This window comes from Moschus berezovskii, chromosome Y (genome assembly GCF_049115385.1).
Source record: "Moschus berezovskii isolate FMDL1 chromosome Y, NW_MosBer_1.0, whole genome shotgun sequence".
In the NCBI taxonomy this organism is placed as follows: domain Eukaryota; kingdom Metazoa; phylum Chordata; class Mammalia; order Artiodactyla; family Moschidae; genus Moschus; species Moschus berezovskii.
Window position 1 is genome coordinate 56,989,759 of NC_142489.1, and position 8,129 is coordinate 56,997,887.

At 45.3% G+C, this 8,129-nt stretch overlaps 1 pseudogene; it reads left to right on the forward strand.

Annotated features, from left to right (window-relative positions):
• Positions 1 to 640: 640 nt before the first annotated feature.
• Positions 641 to 7,144, forward strand: LOC148773127 (serine/threonine-protein phosphatase 2A 65 kDa regulatory subunit A beta isoform-like; annotated as a pseudogene).
• The last annotated feature ends 985 nt before the right edge of the window (positions 7,145 to 8,129 follow it).

Here is an 8,129-nt window from a genome sequence, read left to right on the forward strand (position 1 = left end):
AGTAAGTATAGACAAACCATAAAGCAAAAAACTTCAAATTCAGAGCTAAAATAGCCAGAATCAATTCAGACTCTAGACATAAGTATTCCTCACTTCATTTGATTGACATTTTCTTCTTTTATATTTTTTAATATTTTTAAAATTTATTCATTTTAATTGGAGGCTAATTACTTTACATTATTTTATTGGTTTTGCCATACATTGACATGAATCTGCCCCGGGTGCACATGTGTTCCCCATCTTGAACCCCCTCCCACATCTCTCCCAGTGCCATCCCTCTGGTTCATCCAGGACACTAGCCCCGAATATACTACATCATGCATCAAACGTGGACTGGGAATTCATTTCACATATGATAATATATATGTTTCAATGCCATTCTTGGAAATCATTCCACCCTCACCCTCTCCCACAGAGGCTCTGGGTTGGATGCACATCCCTAGTCTGAGCCACTCAGGTTCAGGTACTCAGGTACTCCAGAAAGACACAGACTTGGTTGGGCATTCGTTTTGTGCCCTTCCCCAGTCTAAGCAGCTCAGGTAACCAGGTGTTTGGCAGGCAGGGTCGCTGTGAATTATCGCCTCCCCAGTCCCTGCTGCTTGGTTTTCTGTGTGTACAACCGGAGCACCTTCTCAGGCAGATGTCGACTGGCCAGAAACATAAGAAGCCCTGGCCAGCAAAGAAGTCTGCCTGCATTTTGGTATCGGATGACTTTCTGGGGCCTTGATTGCCCCCTACTGGCCCTGCCTGACCTCCTTTATATGTCTCTGTGGGGGATGGGCCTTCGCAGCTGGCTAGTTCTGCTCAGTCCTTTTTTCTGTGAGCCGGTCTCACGAAGTCTTAGGTTAGGGCTTTTTGCCTTTTCGCGGGGTAGCTATCCCACAGTCTGCTTTGCTATCTTCAGTTAGCTCTTTCAGATTGCCCTCGAGGAATTCAGGCTGTGTCCTCAATGAAGCCTGCACCTCACTGCCCAGCCCCAACTTGCTAATGGTGGATGCGGGTGTCTGCGCTGCTTCTCTGCTGGGAGTTACCATTGGGAGAGTATTCTGTGGGTTTTGATTATTTTTCTCTTTTTCCTCCCACTTACGTTGCCCTCTGAGGTCGAAACTCGCCATGAACTCACAAGTGAGAGTTTTTCCTGGTGTTCGGAACTTTTTAAACTTCTCCCCTTTTTTATGCCTCCCTTCCCAGGACAGAGTTCCATCCCTACCTCTTTTGTCTCTCTTTGTATCTTTTATGTTTTTTCCTACTTCCTTTTGAAGCCAATGGGCTGCTTTTCTGGGTGCCTGATGTCCTCAGCCGGCATTCAGTTGTTTCATGGAATTTATTCAGTGTTCAAATGTTCTTTTGATGAATTTGTGGGAGAGAAAGTGGTCTCCCCATCATTTTCCTCTGCCTTCACCTTCCCTCCCTCCATTTTTTTTATTTCTAAAAGTAAAGGATTATCAGTTGATGTCACCGATTTATAGAAACATGAATTCGTTCATATTTTAGTACCTAATAGTAAGCCTCTGATATTCAGAAGTATCCTAAGTAGGAAATTATAAATGTAGTTTGAAAGCTGAGGTCTGTACAAGGATCATTTATTTTAAAATCCTGGAATTTGTGCTGCTGCTGTTGCTGTCACTTCAGTCGTGTCCGACTCTGTGTGACCCCATAGACAGAAGCCCACCAGCTCCCCCGTCCCTGGGATTCTCCAGTTAAGAACACTGGAGTGGGTTGTCATTTCCTTCTCCAATGTGTGAAAGTGAAAAGTGAAAGTGAAGTCGCTCAGTCGTGTCTGACCCTTAGCGACCCAACGGACTGCAGCCTACCCGGCTCCTCCATCCATGGGATTTTCTAGGCAAGAGTACTGGAGTGGTTTGCCATTGCCTTCTCCGGGAATTTGTGCTACTGACTGGGAAAAATGCACAGCAAAAAATTTGAGAATTGTATTTTCTTCAGCCAGACTTTAATCCTGAGGGGAGAGCAGCATGGGGAACACATGTAAACCCATGGCTTAATGATATCAATGAATAGCAAAAACCACTACAATACTGTAATTATTTAACTGCTCCAGCTAAAATAAATAAATTTTTAAAATGTTGTACAATCATAATAAATGTGATTTGTCTCAAAACATTTTTGATTAAAAGACTTATTTGTCTACTATTAGTATAGAAACTAGGGTTCCTTTATTATTTATTGCTTGGATGAAATTTTACTTGCCCACTAATTCTATTTTTTATTTTTAAGTATTATTATTTTTTATTGGCAGCTAATTACTTTACAATATTATATTGGTTTTCCAATATATTGACATTAATCCTCCCCAGGTGCACACGTTCTCCCCTTCTTGAACCCCCCTTCCACAACCCTCCTCCCTTTAACCTACTTCCATGTTATCCATGTGCACCAGCCCCAAACGTCCTGCATCATTTGTCGAACCTGGACTGGTGATTCGCTTCACATGTGATAATATACATGTTTCAATGCCTTTCTCCTAAATCATCCCTCTCCCACAGAGTCCAAAAGACTGTTCTATACACCTGTGTCTCTTTTGCTGTCTCGTATACAGGGTCATCATTACCATCATTCAAAATTGTATGCATTAGTATACTGTATTGTTGCTTTTCTTCCTGGCTTACTTCACTCTGTATAATAGGCTCCAGGTTCATCCACCTCATTAGAACTGATTCAAATGTATTCTTTTTAATGGCTGAGTAAAACTCCATTGTGTATAGGTACCAAAGCTTCCTTATCCATTCATCTGCAGATTGACATATAGGTTGCTTCCATGTTCTTGTTATTATAAGCAGTGCTGCAATGAATAATCGAGTATACGTGTCTCTTTCAAATCTGGTTTCTTCAGTGTTTATGCCCAGGAGTGCGACTGCTGGATCTTATGGCAGTTCTATTTCCAGTTTTTTAAAGGAATTTCCACACTGTTCTCCATAGTGGCTCTACTAGTTTTCATTCCCACCAACAGTGTAACGGGATTCCCTTTTCTCCAAACCCTCTCCAGCATTTATTTCTTGTCGACTTTTGGATAGCAGCCATTCTGACTTGTGTGAAATGCTACCTCTTTGTCATCTAGATTTGCATTTCTCTGATTATGAGGGATGTTGAGCATTTTCATGTGCTTGTTAACCATCTGTATGTCTTCTTTGGATAAATGGCTGTTTAGATCTTTGGCCCATTTTTTGATTGGGTTGTTTATTTTTCTGGAATTGAGCTGCAGGAACTGCTTGTATATTTTGGAGATTAATTCTTTGTCAGTTGTTTCAGTGGCTATTATTTTCTCCCATTCTGAAAGCTGTCTTTTCACCTTGTTTATAGTTTCCTTTGCTGTGCAGAAGCTTTTAGTCTTCATTAGGTCCCATTTGTTTATTTTGCTTTTAGTTCCAATATTCTGAGAGGTGGGTCATGGAGGATCCTGCTGTGATTTATGTCAGAGAGTGTTTTGCCTATGTTCTCCTCTAGGAGTTTTATAGTTTCTGGTCTTCCATTTAGATCTTTAATTCATTTTGAGATTGTTTTTGGGTATGTTGTTAGGGAGTGTTCTAGTTTCATTCATTTACCAGTTTCCCCAACACCAATTGTTAAAGAATCTGTCTTTCCTCCATTTTATATTCTTGCCTCCTTGTCAAAGTGAAGGTGTCCATAAGTGCATGGATACATCTCTGGACTTTCTATTTTGTTTCATTGATCTATATTTCTGTCTTTATGCCAGTACCATACTGTCTTGATGATTGTGGCTTTGTAGTAGAGCTTGAAGTTCAGCAGGTTGATTCCCTCAGTTCCATTCTTCTTCCCTCAGTTCCATTCTTCTTCAAGATTGCTTTGGCTATTAGCGGTTTTTGGTATTTCCCTACAAACTGTGGGATAACTTGTTGTAGTTCTGTGAAAAATACTGTTGGTAGCTTGACACAGATTGTATTGAATGTATACATTACTTTAGGTAGTATACACATTTTCACAATTATCGGGGACCAGCCTCGATATGGCCCAGGATATCCTCGGGATGAACGGCGTCGGCGTCAGTTAGAGAGAGAGAGAGAGAGAAAGAAAACCTCAGCACGGGGTTTGCTCTGTTTACGTAGGCCGCAGGTGCCCTCTTGAATCATTGGAGGCACCCCACCAGGGCACCCCCTCGAGTGGGTCTTAGACGCCCAAGCAGATAAGTAAACTCAGAGGGCCCAGCGCTCAAAGGATCTCAACCAGAAAAAGGAGAATAGAGAAAAGGATGGAAAAAGAGAAAGAACGACATGGGGAGACCAAGCTTCAGTGAGCAAGACCCAAAATTTTATTTTTCAGTGCTGCTTTTATACCCTAAGTTGTGCAAAAAAAAATAGAGAATGGGAGGTATAGAGTCACACCAACATCACGTGGGGTCAGCAGTCTTGACCCTTATCAGGATCAGGGCTTATTTTTGTATATCTCATGATACACAAAAGTTTTAGGTGGTTTACATCATCTTCTGGCCAGGAGGCCTGCTGACAGTTTATGGCCCTCTCTCCTAACAAAGGTTAGTTAGGTAGAAAAAGTCTTATATTCTTTTAAAGTGATTTTCATAAAGTCAGGTGCTAGACACATGACAAAAGTACATTCCTATAAGGCAAAGGTGTAGTGAGCTACAAGAAAGGAATTTATTAACTTAAGATCTGATGTGGTTAAATCAAAGGCTACTACTTATATTCTCTGTATGTGATTAATATATTTCCAAGGATACAATAGATAAACTTTGCATCAAGCATTGATTCAACAATGAAATTTTTTTAGTACTCTTCTAATGATTTTAACTTATTCAACAAATTCCTTTATTTTAGAATATTAGGCTTTCTGTCCTTGCATGGCTGGGAGGCTGCAAACAGTCACATTCATAGTTGTAAGAGCCCGGACAAACTTGTCATGCAAGTTAGAAAGCTATTAGAGGGGCTTGGATTGGAACACTCCTATTAAGCCAAGGAGAACTTTTAAACTACAGCTCTGAATTAATGTTTTCAGAGAAAGGTGGTTGGGGGGAAGCCCCCGTAAGTATTAGAGGATTTGATAAGAGGTGTAAGATAGTAAGGCAGTCAGAGTTCGGTTTTCTTTGGGGTAGATCCTCGGATAAGTCCAGGGGGTTCCTCGAGTCCTGATTAGCCTTTGCCCGTCGGGCCTCTTCCCCAATTGACCTTTGCCATGGGTAGGATTTCCCTCGCTGGCTCCTGTCACACAATATTTATTCTTCTAATCCACGAACATGGTATATTTCTCCATCTATTAGTGTCCTATTTGATTTCTTTCACCAGTGTCTTATAGTTTTCTATATAGAAGTCTTTTGTTCCTTTCCTCCTCCAAGCCCAACCCCTCTCTATCCCAGTTTTAGCATGGCATTGGCCTCAGTCTTGATAGGAAGGGGATGGGCCCAAGATGGCAGCAGACGATGGCAAACACTAGCTCTACCCCATCACGGTGCTAATAGATGAGCTCCGCAACGAGGATGTTCAGCTTTGCCCCAACAGCATCTAGAAGTTGTCCACCATTGCTTTGACCATTGGGGTCAAAAGGGCCCACAGTAAACTTTTGCCCTTCCTTACAGACACAGTCTACTATGAAGACGAGGTCCTTTTGGACCTGGCAGAGCAGCTGGGCACCTTCACCACTCTGGTGGGTGACCTCGAGTACATGCACTGCCTGCTGCCGCCCCAGAAGTCGCTGGCCATGGTGGAGGAGACGGTGGTGCTGGATAAGGCAGTGGAATCCCTGTGGGACATCTCGCATGAGCACTCCCCCTCCGACCTCGAGGTCCACTTTGTGCCCCTGGTGAAGTGGCTGGCAGGCGGAGCCTGGTTCACCTCCCACACTTCAGCCTGCTTCCCCCATGTGTCCAGTGCCGTCAAGGCTGAGCTTCAACAGTACTTCCAGAACCTATGCTCAGATGACACCCCCATGGTGTGGTGACCCACAGCCTCCAAGGTTGGGGAGTTTGCCAAGGTGCTGGAGCTGGACAACATCAAGAGTAAGATCATCCCCATGTTCTCCAAACTGGCCTCTGACGAGCAGGACTCGGTGTGACCTCTAGCAGTGGAGGCATGCATGAACATCGCAAAACTCCTTCCCCAGGAGGCCCTGGAGGACATGGTGATGCCCACCTTGTGCCAGGCTGCTGAGGACAAGTCCTGGCGTGTCTGTTACATGGTGGCCGACAAGTTCACAGGGCTCCAGAAAGCAGTGGGGCCTGAAATCACCCAGAAGAACCTGGGTCCTTCCTTCCAGAATCTGATGAAAGACTGTGAGGCTGAGGTGAGGGCTGTTGCCTCCCACAAGGTCAAAGAATTCTGTGAAAAGCTCTCCGCTGACTGTCGGGAGAATGTGATCATGACCCAGTTCTGGCCCTGCATCAAGGATCTGGTGTCTGATGCCAACCAGCACGTCAAGTCAGCCCTGGCCTCCATCATCATGGGCTTCTTTCTGATCCTGGGCAAAGACAGGATGACCAAGCACCTCCTGCACCTCTTCCTGGCTCAGTTGAAGGACGAATGCCCGGAGGCGCGGCTGAACATCACCTCCAACCTGGACTGCATGAACGAGGTGATCGGCATCAGGCAGCTCTTGAAGTCCCTACTCCCTGCCATTGTGGAGCTCGCGGAGGATGCCAAGTAGCGGGGGAGGCGGCCATCATCAAGTATATCCCTCTGCTGGCGGGACAACTAGGGGTGGAGTTCTTTGCTGAGAAATTCAACTCCTTGTGCATGGCCTGGCTTGTGGATTATGTCTATGCCGTCCGCGAGGTGGCCACCAGCAACCTCAAGAAGCTGGTGGAGAGGTTCGGGAAGGAGTGGGCCAATGCGACTATCATCCCCACGGTCTTGGCCATGTCTGGGGACCCCAACTACCTGCAACGCATGGCCACACTCTTCTGTATCAATGTGTTGTCTGAGATCTGCGGGCAGGACATCACCACGAAGCACATGCTGCCCACCGTGCTGCACATGGCCGGGGACCTGTTGTCAACATCCGCCTCAACATGGCCAAGTTCCTGTAGAAGATCGGGCCCATCCTGGACAACAGCACGCTGCAGAGCGAGGTCAAGCCTGTCCTTGAGAAGCTGACCCAGGACCAGGACGTGGACGTCAATTACTTCGCCCAGTAGTCTCTGACTGTTCTGTCTCTCGCCTAATGCTGGAAGAGGACCCACTACTGGCCTATGGTGTCCACCCTCCCCCGCCAGGCCCCTCCCTGGGGGGACAGTGGGGGTCCTTTTGCTGTCATTCCCCGTGCATGGTCTGACCCCAGGTCCCTCCCCCGGCATGATTCCTCCCTCAGACTGGGACTCCGACTCCTCAAGCCCACCCCTCACGGGGCGAGGGGGACACAGGGTGGGACGGAGCAGAGCTCTGGGAGGATGGGGCCGCTCCCGCCAGGTGGGGAGTGGCACGAGCACCCCTGTCGCCAGCCAGTACTGCTGCATGGGGGCCCCTCCCCCATCTCCTCTGCCTCCCTCCCTTCGTCTTGGTGGTTTTACGTGTCAGTTGTGCCGTTTCTATTTTATCCCCTTTCCCCCCTTTTCACAGAGAAATAAAGGTCTAGAAATTTAAAAAAAAAAAAAGAAGGCTTTTGTTGCTTTGCTTTAGGTAGATATATCTCTAAGTATTTTATTATTTTCGTTGCAACAGTGAATGGAATAGTTTCCTTAATTTCTCTTTTTATTTTCTCATTATTAGTGTATAGGAATGCAAGGGATTTCTGTGTGTTGATTTTATATCCTACAACTTTACTGTATTCATTGATTAGCTCTAGTAGTTTTCTGGTAGAGTCTTTAGGGTTTTCTGATTAGAGGATCATGTCATTGGCAAACAGTGAGGGTTTTACCTCTTTTCAAGTTTGGATTCCTTTTATGTCTTTTTCTGCTCTGATTGTTGTGCCCAAAACTTCCAGAACTATGTTGAACAGTAGTGGTAAGAGTGGCCACCATTGTCTTGTGTCTGACTTTAGGGGAAATGATTTCAATCTTTCACCGTTGAGGATAATGTTTGCTGTGGGTTTGTCATATTAGCATAGGCTAAGAGTTGGACATGACTGAGCGACTGAACTGATCTGAACTGAATGAAGGACAAGTTTAATGAAGCCTCCCATAGGAATACTGAAAAGACCACAAGCATGAC